The sequence below is a fragment of the Vombatus ursinus genome, unplaced genomic scaffold, assembly GCF_900497805.2.
Source record: "Vombatus ursinus unplaced genomic scaffold, bare-nosed wombat genome assembly UNPS02009062.1, whole genome shotgun sequence".
Classification (NCBI taxonomy): domain Eukaryota; kingdom Metazoa; phylum Chordata; class Mammalia; order Diprotodontia; family Vombatidae; genus Vombatus; species Vombatus ursinus.
Window position 1 is genome coordinate 876,707 of NW_020948840.1, and position 15,016 is coordinate 891,722.

A 15,016-nucleotide genomic window follows, 5' to 3' on the forward strand; every position below is an offset into this window, starting at 1 on the left:
TACCCTTCCCCTCATGCCTTACCCAAATACTGTTCCTGTTAAACATATATTTGTTTTAAAGAATAAATACCTAAGGAGCCTCAGGTGAGTTTCATAAACAGGGGGCCCTTTTTTCCTCCAGCCACTACCATCTTGGCTGTTTTGACTCTGTGTGGGAGGAACACAAGAAGTCTAGTATGACTTTATTTTCTCCGTGCAGTTCTAAATGACCATTCCTTCTTCCCCACTGCCACCTTCTGTGATTAGGTAACAAAACAAAACAAAACAAAACACATCCAGTTTCTATCTATGGTTGTAGCCTGTAGGAGGCTGGTTGAGTTCTGCCCTTGTACTAGGGGCACAGGAACTTCTCCCAACAGCTGTCTTTGGACTGAAAGATACTCACTTCAGTTATTTGGTACAAACACAGAGGTGTGGATTGTGTGTTTATCGGCTCTATTTTGATAAGGAAGAGCAAACAGCTTTCTTGCCACGTACCCAGAGTAACCATGCTTTAGGTCTAGGGAGGAGGTCTTTTACTCAGAATAGCTAAAGGCTTTAAAATCAGATAGTATCTCTTGAGAGCTTACCTACCGTACCACCCGAGAAGAATGGAGTGATTTCCTGAATTAGAGCGGGCAGCTAGAACTAGAGGGCCAGGAACTTTTTAACTTTCTTTTCAGAAAGGGAAGCAAGGCGTGAAGTGAGCAGAACCAGGAGAACATTGTACACAGTAACAGCAACATTGTGTAATGACCGACTTTGATAGACTTAGCTCTTCTCAGCAATGTAATGATCCAAGAGTGGAAAATACTATCCACATCCAGAGAAAGAACTATGGAGTCTGAATGCAGACCGAAGTATGCTGTTTTCTCTCTCAGTCCTCCCCTCTCATTTTACATCCTTCCCTCCCTACCCCCAGCCCCAAAACTAAGCTGAGCTTTGAAGGGAGCTAGAGACTCTAAGACAAGACATGAGGAAGCACTCCAGACAATGGGCTTATGCAAAGGCATAGAACATTGTACTTAGAGAACAAGTAGGCCATTTTGTACGGAGTATAAAATGTTTGGCTATGCAAGTCAAATAGAGAAGTTTGTATTCTATCCTGAAGGCAAGAGGGATGGTCAATTTGTCAATAAATATTAAATGACCACTGTGTGTGAGGCACTATGCTAAGTACTGATGATACAAAGAAAAGCAAAAGATAGTCCATGTTTTCAAGGAGCTCACAGTCTCATGGGGGAGACGACATGCAAACAACAATGTGCAAACAAATTATACACACAGTAAATTGGAGATAATCAACAGAAGGAAGGCACTAGAATTAAGGGGGATCAGGAAAGGCTTCCTGTGGAAGGTGGGATTTCAGCTGGGAAATAGGGGAGCCAGAGATGGAGATGAGGATGTAGAGCATTCCAGGCATATGGGACAGTCAGTGAAAATGCCTGGAGTCAGGAGGTGGTGTGTCTTGTTCCAGGAACAAGAAGACCAGTGTCACTGGAAGAATGTAAGATGAGGGGAGGCCAGCTATGAAGGGCTTTGAATGGCAAAGAGGAGTTTTTTCTAACTAAATTTTATTTTCAGATCCATATTCTGTACCTCCTACCTTTCCCTGCCCCTCAAGTGAGAAAGCAAGAAAAGCAAAATTCCTGTTAAAAACATGTATAGTCAAACAAAACAAAGTCCTGCATTGGCCATGTTCCCCCTCCCCACTCCCCCAAATATGTCTCAATCTGTGCTCTGAGTCCATCACCTCTCTATCACAAGGTAGATAGCATATTTTGTCTCAGTCTTCCGGAATTATGGCTGCTCATTGCATCCGGCAAAGTTTCTAAGTCTTTTAGCGTTTGTTTTTACAATATTGCCATCAAGCTGGCGATCTACCACAACATCTACTACACTAATCTACTACAATAGAGGAATTTATGTTTGGTCCTGGAAGTGACAGGGAACCGCTGGAGTGTATGGAATGGAGGGAGGGTGTATGACAAGACTTCACATCTAGCAGGGTTTACAACCACTTTGAGTTTGAGAAGGGGTTGGAAGGCAAGGTAAGATACTATGTCTGGGCACCAGAGTTAGGCCCTGACTACTGAACTACTTGCACAAGTCTCACCTGGAGAAAGACTCCCAGTCTGCCATTCTATTCCTCTGTCCCCAGGCAGCCAGGAGCAGGGACGCTAGATCCCTCTCTCAGTATTTCCGTGTCTTCTTTTTTCCTGTAGCCAGGAATAGAGAGGCTCCTGAGAGAATGCAACCTGTGAGAGCTGGAGCTGTGCACTGTTCTAGCCCGAAGGAGGCACATCGAATGAAGAGCTGATGATAGTAATTGGGGAGCTGTGGTGGTTTTGTTTCCTGTTTGCCTATGTTTATTCCCTCAACTGCTTTTTCTTATTTTAATGCCAATTGTAGTCTTTGTTTTATCAAACACTATGCTACTTACGTTTATTTGCTTCTGTATTTTACGCTCCAAATCTACTCCATTGGTTGACCTCTTTTTTTTTTTTTAACTAGTAACAAATTGTTTTGATCATTGTGGTTTAGTAGTACAATTCAAGATCTGGTTCAGATAGACCCCTTTCTTTCCACTTTTTTTCTTCATTATTACCCTAGAAATTTCTTATCTTTTGCTCCTCCAGATGAACTTTGTTATTATTTTTCTAACTCAAGAAAATTCTTTGGGGAGTTTAGTATATCACTAAATAGATAAATTACTGTTTCTCCATATTCCCCCTACAAAGTGTTGTATAGTTAGATTTATATAATCCCTCAGTAAATCTTGGTAGGTATTCACCCAAATATTTTATAGCTTCTATAATTATTTTGATTTAAATTTCTTTTTCTAGCTTTTCTTGTTGGGTTTTGTTAGTTATATATAGGAATGGTGATGATTTATTTATGAGTATTTATCCAATATCCTGCAACTCTGCTAAAGTTATTATTTCAAATAATTTTTTGTTGTTTCAGTCATGAAACATTCAGTCATGTCTGATTCTTTGTGACCCCATCTGGGGTTTTCTTGGCTAAGATACTGAAGTGGTTTGCCATTTCCTTATCCAGCTCATTTTATAGATGAGGAAACTGAGGCAAACAGGGTTAAGTGTCTTGCCCAGGGTCACACAGCTCAGAAGTATCTGAGGCTGGATTTGAACTCAGGAAGAAGAGTCTTCCTGACTCAAGGCCCAACACTCTATCCACTTTGCCACCTTGGTGCCCATCTTCTAGCACTATATTAAATAATATTAGTGCTAATGGACATCCTTGCTTAACCCTCTTATTGGAAAGGCTTTTAGCATTTCTCCATGACATATAATATAATAACCCTTTATTTACAACATTGGCCATTTATTTTAGATAGAATCTTTTTTTTTAACCACTGAAGAACATAACTCTAGTAGATCTTATCAAGTTAGAAAGACTTCCAATATAATCCAAGTGACTTATTGTGCCTGCTTCCTAAAGATCAGCCTAATGAGGTAATCATCATTAGACTATTCACACATGTGGAAGTAGCTGATAAAGCTTTATAACCCTCATTAACTTTGATGGCAAAAGGGAGGGATTTCCTTTATCTCTTCCTCTCTATCACCTTTTATTCACAGACATTCATTCTCAGAATTTAGAGCTGGGTGGACCCTTAGACATCAATTTCATTTTACAGAGAAGGAAACTGAGGCCCAGAGAGGGAAGATATACACCCCCAAGGTTACACAGGTAATAAGTTGCATAAGTAGGTTTCAAAACCATGTCCTCTGACTTAAAATTCAATCCTCCTCTATACCACACTGCCCTGCCCCACATCACTTTTTTGTGACTTCTTTTCCATTTTCAAGGCTTTCCTTAGTAATTACTGTAACCTGACTACATCTGAATACAGCTGATGGGATTGAGGTGGGAGAAGAGCACACATGGTTATTTGCTGAGGCCTCACAACCCTCTAGAAAATGGCCCACCTACTAATTACCATAATAAGGAAAGATGTATTTATTTCTATACTTTTTAGTGATTTTAAATTTTGTCATAAGCTTTTTTAGCATCAATTGATATGTTCATGTGATTTTAATTGTTGTTATTATACAGTGTTACATTATAGAATCTATTATGTTATATTATATAATCTGTTATGTTTATAATTTCCTCAAATTGTAACAACTTTGAATTTGTGGTATAACTCCAATTTCATCATAGTGTACATACAATCTTGCAAAAAATTTTTTTTATTTTTAAAATAATAAGTCTTTAATTAATTGTTCCCTACTCCCCACCACCACTTGCTAAGAAAACTTAAAAAAGGAACTTGAAAAAAAAAATCCATCAATACATAGTCTGGAAAAATAAATTCCCACATTAGTTATGTCTGAAAATACATCTCCCTCTACATTCTAAGATCACCACCTCTGCCAGGTGAATGATGCATTTCATCTTCTTTCTCATGGTTTATCACTGTGCTTATCAGAATTCTTACGTTTTCAAAGTTGTTTTTTTCTTGTTATGTTGCTATTATTGTATAAATTGTTCTGGTCACTTTGTCCTGTAACAGTTCATAAAGATCTTTCCATTTTCCTCTGACATTGTCCATTTCATTATTTCTTATGGCACAATAATATTCTGTTATAATCATATACTTTAAACAAATTTAACCTTTTACCAATAGGAAAACATCAATCAATAAACATTTATGAAGTATCTACTATGTGCCAGGCACTATGCTAAGTGCTGGGGATACAAAGAGAGGCAAGACAGACCCTGCCCTCAAGGAGCTTACAATCTAATGCAGGAGACAATATACAAACATATACAAAACAAGGATACAGGATAAATAGGACATCTCCTTAGTTTCCCATTTTGGGCTGTCACAAAAAGAGCTGCTATAAATATTTTTGTACATATAGATCCTTTTGCTCTTTTTAAAATTTCTTTTGGGGTATAGGCCAAGTAGTATTGTAGCTGGGTTAAACAGAATTCACAGTTTGGTAACTTTCTGGATGTAGTACCAAATCGCTTTTGAGAATGGCTAGACCAATTCACAGCTCCACCAAGAGTGCACAACTGTACGTTTTCCTATAGCCCCTCCAACATTTATCATTTTCTTCTTTTGTCATCTTTGCCAGTCTTAGAAGCATGCAGCGAAACCTTAAAGTTGCTTTAATTTGCATTCTCTAATAATTAGTGATTTAGAGCATTTTAAAAATATGATTATTGATAGCTAAGATTTCATTCTTTGGAAATTGCCTGTTCATATACTTTTACCACTTATATACTGGGAAATGGTTCTTAGTCATAAATTTTAATCTCTTCTTTATATATTTTGGAAATGAGGCTTTTATCAAAGAAACTTGTTGAAAAGATTTTTTCCCAGTTATCTGTTAACCTAATTTTTCCTAAATCAGATTTATTTATACAAAAAACTTAATTTTATATAATCAAAATTGTCCATTTTATCTTGTATGATTCTACATTCATTTAGACATGAACTTTTCCCCGATCCATAGATCCAAAATGTAATTTCTTTCTTTCTTTTTTTTTTTTTTTTTGGTGAGGCAGTAGAGGTTAAGTGACTTGCCCGGGATCACACAGCTAGTAACTGTCAAGTGTTTGAGTCCTCCTGACTCCAAGGCTGGAGCTATATCCACTGCGCCACCTAGCTGCCCCCAAAATGTTATTTCTTCCTTGTTTTTCTAACTTATTTATGATGTGACTTTTTATATGGAGGTCACGTGTCCATTTTGAGTTTATCTTTGTACATGATGTGAAGTGTTGGTTTAAACCTAATTTCTGCTAGTTTGTTGTCTAGTTTTCCTAGCAGCTTTTGTCGGATAGTGAGTCCATTACTCAATAATTGTAGTCTTTGGTTTTATCAAATACTATGCTACTTATGTTTATTTGCTTCTGTATTTTATGTTCCAAATCTATTCCATTGGTTGACCTCTTTTGTCTTTAACTAGTAACAAATTGTTTTGATCATTATGGCTCAGTAGTACAGTTCAAGATCTGGTACAGATAGACCCCTTTCTTCCCACTTTTTTTCTTCATTATTGCCCTAGAAATTTCTTATCTTTTGTTCCTCCAGATGAATTTTGTTATTATTTTTCTAACTCCAGAAAATTCTTTGGGGAGTTTAGTATAGCACTGAATAGATAAATTAATTTCTATGGTATTGCCATTTTTATTATATTGGTTCAACCTACCCATGAACAATTACATATTCCTCCCACAAAGTGTTACGTAATTAGATTTATATAATCCCTCAGTAAATCTTGGTAGATACTCTCCCAAATATTTCACAGTCGCTATAATTATTTTGAATTAAATTTCTTTTTCTCGCTCTTCTTGCTGGGTTTTGTTAGTCATATATGAGAATGCTGATGGTTTATGAGTATTTATCCAATATCCTGCAACTCTGACAAAGTTATTATTTTGAGTAATTTTTAATTGACTCCCGGGGTTCTATAAATACACCACCATGTCATCTGAAAAATTTGAAAATTTTATTATCTCTTTGCCTATGCTTATTCCCTCAATTTTTTGTCTTATAGATATTGCTAAAATTTTCTGGCATAATTTTGAATAGTGGGAATCCTTGATTTATCCCTCATCTTATTGGAAAGGACTGTAACTTTTCTCCATTACATATAAAGTTTGCTCTTGGATTTAGATAGATATTATTTGCTGTATTTTTTAAAAGATTCATTTATCTCTATTATTTCTAGAATTTTTTTTAGAAATGAGTGTTGGATTTTGTCCAAATCCTTTTCAGTATCTATTGATATAATTATGTGGTTTTATAATTTATATTGTTAACATGATATATTATATTTATAGTCTTCCATATGTTGAACCAACTTTGATTTCTTGGTATAAACTGAATTTAGTTTTTTAATATACTGTTGCAACCTACTTGATAATATTTTATTTAAAACTTTTGTGTTGATGGTCATTAGGGAAAGTGGTCTATAGTTTTCTTTCTTGGCTTTGTCTCTCCTTGGTTTAGGTATCAAGACTATATTTTTATGGTAGGAAGATAGAAAGGGTGGCTTCTTTTCTCATTGCAAACAGTTTATATGGTTCTTTATATGGTTCTTTATATGGTTCTTTTGTTATTATTTTTCTAACTCCAGAAAATTCTTTGGGGAGTTTAGTGTAGCACTGGATAGATAAATTAATCGTTCTTTAAATGTGTGAGAGAATTCACTTGTGAATCCATCTGACCTCGGAATTTTTTCTTTGGGAGTTCTTCTGGGTTATTTAAATATATATAATGTATTTCTTCTTTTATTAATCTGAGTTCTTTATATTTTTGTAAGTCTCCATGTATTTCACTGTTAGTTTTGTTAGTATATAATTGGGCAAAATAGTTTCCAATATTTTCCATTATTTCCTCTTCAATTATTTTAGGTTCTCTTTTTAAATTTTTGATATGAACAATTTGATTTTTCTCTCTTTTTTAAAAAAAAATTAGATTAGCTATTTTTTTCTATTTTATAAGTTTTTAAAAGCCAGCTTCAATTTAAATTATCAATTCATCTTCTTACTTTGAATTTATCAATCTTTTCTTTAATTTTCATAATTTCTACTTGTTATTTAGTTGCTGATGAGTTTTTAATTTTTTTCTTTTTTTAAATTGTATGTCCAATTCATTGACTTATTCTTTCTCTCTTTTGTCAATGAAAAAATGTAGAAATAAAAATTTTCCCTCAGAACTACCTTAGCTGCATGCTATAACTGTGGTATGTTGTCTCATTATTTTCATTTTCTTTGATAAAACTTTCTATTGTTTCTTTAATTTGTTCTATGAACCACCAGTTCTTTAAAATTGGTATTTAGTCTCCAATTACTTTTTAACTCTTTCTTTAAGAACACTTTATTAGACATAATATTTATTATCAGTAAATAAAGTGTTTAGAAATTTTGTTTTATGAATGTTTGTTAGAATTCACTTGTGAAAATGTCTAGTCTTGTGGCATTTTCTTTCAGAGTTCATTTATGGTTTGTCCAATTCTTTTTTCTGAAATTGGGTTACTTATTATTTAAATTCTCCATTTCTTGTTCTCTTAATCTGAGTAATTTTTTATGAAAGTATTCATCTAAGTTATCCATTTTGCTGGCAATGTAACAGGACAAAATAATTTCTGATAATTTCCTTTGTTTCACCTTCACTTGTGAATTCTCATTTTTGTTTTTATTCTGGCAGTTTAGTTTTTCTTTCTGTTTTTAAAATCAAATTAGTTAATTGTTTCTGTATTTTATTAGTTTTTTTTAAATAGTTCCTAGTTTTCTTTGTCAGTTCAACAGCATTATGTCTTTCAAGTTGGTTAAGCCCTTCTTTGACTTTTTTTGTTTTAGTGTTTTGCTTGGCTTTTTGATGTGTTGCTTTTTCTAGGTTTGTTTTTAGTTGCATACTCAATTAATTCATCTGTTCTTTCTCTCTATTACTGATTAAAGTTTTTATTATTAGAATTTTTCCCTAAGGACTGCCATAGATGTATCTCAAAAGTTTTAATATGTTGTATGGTTGTTATTTTCTTTTATAAAATTGTCTATTGTTTTTATTTGTCCTTTGATCCTATCAGTTCTTTAGAATTAAATTGTCTCCAATTAATTTTTAATTCATTCTTCAAAGGCTTTGTTGGATATAATTTTATTGCATCATAGTTAAGGATGTAATTACTACTTCTTTTTTTTTGATTTGCTTGTGAGTCTTTTATACACTAATACATGGTCAATTTTTGTAAAGTTGTTGTATGCAATTTAGAATACATGTATTCCTTTCTATTCCCATTCGATAATCATGTGATATCTAACCCTAACCATCCCCCTTTACAAAGAAAAAGGTAGTGAGACAGTATTCAACAATAGAAAGCAGTCTGTTTCCTTCCCACTGTTCCTCTTCTCTTCCTGCCCAGATCCCAATCACATGATTTTACTCGATATTTCTTTCTTTTTATTCTTATTTCACAATCCACCATCCAAAGCTGAAATTTGTTTTGCTTACAACGAATCCCTCATTTAATCTTCCCTCTTAAAATGACCTTCTGCTTTTCTTGTTATTTCCTATTTCCCTGCTGAGTTTAATGTTTCTCTGTACATGTGTGAGTGTGTATTTCATCCGCCTGGTTTAAATGAAAATGAGGCTCATGTGACACTTGATTTCTCCACCTCTTCCTCTCTGTTTGTTTAGTCTTTTTCTCATGTGATTACCAGAAGTATAAAATAGCAATGGATTTGAAGTTAGGAGTCCTTATTTCAAGATCTGGTTCTAATATCTGCTAGTTGTGTGACAGTAGATGAGTCAGAGTTACAATTTCCTTGCCTGTCCAAAGGATATAATCATATTTATACCACTTGCCTCACAGCTTTGCTATGACTGAAGGACTTCGTGAACCTTACAGAGCAATAAAAATGTGGCCTGTGTTGATGATTGTTCTGTGGGATGTAGGACCCCTACTGTCCCAGAGATTATAGCTCATGGATTGGTTTGAGTTCTTGTCTTGATCATTTTCATTGTAATGATTTCCACTATGGCTCTACCCTCCCCTTTTGGGGCTTGGAAAAAGCAGATTTGCCAATGTTTTGCCTTCCTCTGTTTCTCAGGAAGTATTCTTGATAACGTACAACCCTGTGGAATGCGGAGAAGGAACCACACACCAACAGACTGATAGAACACTTGGGCTGGAAAAGAAGCATAGAACGCCAGAACATCAGAGTGGAAAGGGACCTTACAGATCCTCCAGTCTAACCCCTTCGTTTTACAGATGAGGTTACTGAGGTCCAGAGAGACCAAGTGATTTAACCAAAGGCAAACAGAAAGCAGCAGAGCTGGATTCCATTTTCTCCCGTCTTCACTCATTGGTCTCTGCCTTTCCCATTCCCTTCCACTAAGAGATCCCAGCTCTCAAAGTTTTCCTAGTCCCTGAGAAGGCTAAGTATAAGGTAGCATGGAAAGTATCATTTGGGGTCCTGTTATCTGAGGAAAAGCAGCACATTAACAATCACCTTCCTTTCTCTCAGGAAGTTTCCTAAGCTGAAAGCACTGGAGCTTGGTCTAGGGGCTCAACCACAGGGTGTATTTCTTCTTATATTCCTCAGATAGTCCTGAGGTCTGCACTATTATTGCCAAGATGAAAGAGGAAGAGGTAAGAGGAAAGTATCGCTATTCCCTCTTCTGGATGGTATTAGTAAAGAATTTACACGTGTGTGCATAATACATATGCATGCATATGTACATGTACACATATGTACTGTGTGTATACGCATCGCATACTGCTATACATGTGTGTATATAAACATATGATGTTCATATATTTACTTATAATAAATCACAGGTATGTGTGTTGCACATATGTACATAGTATATGTATACATACATACATGTATAGATACGTGTATGACACATATATAGGCACATGAGTGTATATGTGTATCTGGATGTATATAAGGAACACCTAGTATAATATACATGTATGTATGTGTGTGTACATACACACACACATACACACACACATATATACAACTTAGTGTAGTATATATGTGTGTATTTAATCACCTAGCACATAAACTTCTTCCAGGTCTCCTTAATTTATCTGTTCCCTACACTGATAAAATTATAGATCCAGACCAAAACACCCAAAACCCAGTGACTCACATTTCCATAGTGCTTATAGCTTACCAAAGCACTCTCCAACCTTTATCCTCATATGATTGATGATGGTGATGATGATGATGACAAATTTTTATAAGACTTCCAGATTTACAAAGTATTTCCCTTATAATGACCTTGTGAGGTAAAGGAAAACAATACTTTTCACAGATTGGGAAACTGCAGATCAGCAGGCCAAGGGCCTTGCCTACCATCATACAACCAAATATTAATATTAGTAATAGCTAGCATGCATATAGTCCTCTAAGGTTTGCAAAGTGCTGTACAAATATTATATCATTTTATCCTCATGATAACCCTAAGAGGTAGGTGTTATTATTACACTCAGTTTTATAGATGAGGAAACTAAGGCACAGAGAAGTTAAGTGACTTTCCCAGGATCATTAGTAAGTTTCTGAGGCCAAATTTGAACTCAAGGCTTTTTGACTCTAATTCAATGCTTTATCCACTCTGTCACCTAGCAATGGCAAACTGGAATTTGAACCCTGGTTTTCTGATTCTGATTTAGTAGTCAATGCTCTGACTACTAAACCCCAGCTGCCTCTGAAGTGTAGATTCAATTCATCAAACACCCACTATGTGCAAGGCACTATGCTATACAAAACAGTTTCTACCCCTAAGGAGTTTATATTCTCCTAGGGTGAGGATTCTTAGCTTGGGATCCGTGAAATTGTTTACAAAAGTATTTTGATGAACTGTTTCAATATAATTGGTTTCCTTTATAATCCTATACATTTTATAAATTTTAAAAAAATTATTCCAAGAGTGGGTCTAGAGGCTTTGCCAGACTGCCAAAGAAACCCATGAGACAAAAAGGGTAAGAACTCTAAATTTAGGAGAACGTTAACACATGCACACATAAGTATAATACAATAATTTGATGAGGGAAAGAATACTACTAACTGGATATGTGTTGAGGACGGCAGCAGCAGGATAAATGAAAGTTTCATGTAGAAACTGGAACTCGATCTAAGTAAATCCTGAGGGAAGATAAAGATTCTGAGAGCTACAGAGGGAGAAGAGAAATTTACACGTGAGGGAAGATTCCTGGGAATGTAATTTGATGAAAGATGACATGATCAAGTCAGTGAACAGCTAGCAGTTCAGTTTGGCCAGAGCATAGGATGTGAAATCAGCCTGGAAAGGGAGACTATAGCTCAGTTGTAGAAGGTTTTGAATGTTTAGTTTGAGGAGTCTAAATGCCACTGAAGGCTATTGATTGGGGGAGTAATGCACTCAGACCCATCCCTTGGGAAGATGATTTTAGCATCTGCGTGAAGGATGGCCTGAAGAGATGGGGAGACCAGTTAGGAGTCCATTACAGTAATCTCAGCAAAAACTGACGAGGGCCTGAACCACGGGGAGTGGCAGAGAGAATGGCAAGAAGGAGACACACATGAAAACTGTTGTGGAGGAAGATTTGGCAGGATTTGGCAATTGATTGAATATAAAGGGTGGAGAAAAGAGACAAGGTTTGAATCTGGGTAACTGGACTCCTTCCTCTAGCCTCTAGCTTTTCTTCAAAAGGCAGCTAAGTTATATAGTGAATAGAGCCATGGACCCGGCCAAGAAAATCTGAGTTCAGGAAGACTTACATGAACTTATGGAAAGTGAAATGAGCAGAACCAGGATAACACTGTATACAGTACCAGCAACATTGTGAGATGATCAACTATATGAATGACTTATCTCTTCTCAGCAATACAATGATCCAAGACAATTCCAAAGGATTCACGAGGGGAAATGCTATCCACATCCAGAGAAAGAACTGATGGAGTCTGAATGCAGATAGAAGCATATTATTGTCACTTTTGTGTATGTGTGTGTGTGTGTGTGTGAGTGTGTTTCCCTTTTGGTCTGTTTCTTCTCTCACAACATGACTAATATGGAAATATGTTTTACATGATTGCATATATATCAGATTGCTTGGTTACTTGCTGTCCTTCGTTATTGAAGATGATCAAAATGGTATCACTATGTTGGAGTCAAGGTACAGTGTGTCTGACTGTGGCTGATCAGACCAATATGAGCTCAGAAGGCTCTATCCACAGGTCAGGCACAAATAATTCATGTGAATATCTAGAATGGAGATGTCTCTAAATTTGCACATCTCAAGTTTCTTTTAAGCTACTGCAATTCTGCTTCATTCATACAGCACAGTGCCTTCTTTGATGTGGGCACACCATGCTGGGCAGTCCTGTGCCAGTGTCTCTCGTGTCTCACAGTCAATTCCAAAGTTCTTCAGAGAAACCTTGAGAGTGTCCTTGTATCACTTCTCTGACCACCATGTGAGTACCTGCCTTGCATGAATTATCCATAAAATAGTCTTTTAGGAAAATGTACATTTGGCATTCAAACAATGTGGGCAGCCCATCAGAGTTGTACTCTCTGTAGCACAGTTTGAATGCTTGACAGTTTAGCTCAAGAAAGGACCTCAAGTATCTGGTACCTTAGCCTGCCAGGTGATTTTCAGACTTTTCCTAAGACAATTCAAATGGAAGCAATGCAGTTTCCTGGCACAGTGCTGGCAGACTGTCCAAGTTTCAAAGGCATACAACAACAAGGTCAGCATAATGGCAGTGTAGACCTTCAGTTTGGTACGCAGCCTCATACCTCTTCTCTCCCACACTTTCCTTTGGAGCCTCCCAAACATTGAGCTAGCTCTGGCAATGCATGCATCAACCTCATCATCTATGTATACATCTCTGGAAAGTACACTGCCAAGGTAAGTGAACTTAGCCACAGTATTAAAAATTTCTTCATTTGGGGTAACCAACATTAAATGCTCATTTTCTTAGGGAGGGGAAGGGGAGGGAGGGAGAAAATTTGAAACTCAAAATTTTTTTAAAATGAATGTTAAAAATTGTCTTTACATGTAATTGGAAAAAAATAAAATATTATTAAACAAAAGCATGAAAATACACAGAAATTAGTCTTTTATTTAGAAGAATAAGAAGACCACCTGAATTCATACCCTGCCACAGACACTTACTGGCTATGTGACTCTGGGCTAGTAACTTAATTTGTCTCCCTCAGTTTCCTCATATGTAAAATAAGGAAAATAATAGCACTTACCGTTTGGGGTTGTTGTAAGGATCAAATGAAATAATACTTGTAAAGCACTTTGCTGACCTTAACACATTATATAAATGCTAGCTGTTATTATCAATGTGGGACACTTAGTGTCATAGCTCTTGACAGATTTTACCTCACTCCAAATTATGATGGAATATGCCTGGAGAATAAATGCCCATGTGTCTCAGAAAAAGATCTTCAGCAAACACCTGTTTCAGCTCGTGTCAAGCTGGCTTTCCCTGGTCTCCTGGAGACGGAGAGCAAAGCAGCCTCCTCTCCAGCTGTTTGGGAAAGAGACAAGGTTCTAGCAGGGCAGAGAACTAATGACCATACTTGGTTTCCCAAACACCATCATTATTTGCCCTAGAGTTTAAAAGAAGTAAACCCTCTGTTCCAGGTTACCACACTACACTTTCCATGATGGCAGACACCATGTGTTATATAAACTAAGCATATCCCTCCAGTTCTGATCATGGTGCTCTGGATACTTATGTACCAATTCTCCAAGAATTTGTGATTTTATCAGCATGGATACTCCTATTGATGCTGATTCAAGCCTCTCTATAACTTAGGGATAGGATTTAAGAATCCCTCAAAGAACCAAGCTGCTCTGCATTTTCACATACTAGACATAGGAAGATAAATATTTTTATTTTGAATGAACATAACAATATTTGCTTATAATTATTTTGAGGTAAGGAACATTTATATAGGAGAAATTATAGTAACATTAAATATTATTTTTAAAATCATAAAAAATTTTTACAAACAATTATTGACATGCCTGATGTACAATTCTGTGAGTTGTTGGTTGAAAAAAATTCACCTTTCGCTCCCCTTCTCCCCAGACAATGGACAACCTGCTGGTGAGAAGCCTTTCTACAACTAGCTTCACTGGTCTTCAAACAAGAGACACAGTTTATCCCTTGGCTGATGCCCAAAGCCTTTCCAGGTTGGTGTTACCAGATCTTATGCTGTCCTGGCAATGCCTCTGACAAATGAGAATCACTTCCACACCAAGAAGAGGCATTTGGCAGTAGGGCATTAGTGGAGGCACTGAACAAAGGTGCTTAACTGATGCCTGCTGAATTGAATTGAGTGAAATATGGTTTGGAAGCTGGGATCCAGCCACCCTCGCTCCTCTTTACAATGGATATGGCAAAACTGTCCCTGCTTAAGATGAGGACAGAATGAAAAGATGCCTCTCCCAAATACCTTGCAGGGTGCTGAATAGGGACCTGTAAACTTCCAGTGGAGCAACGAGATGGAAGAGGTACATCTCCCAACATGGAATGGGCATGTCTG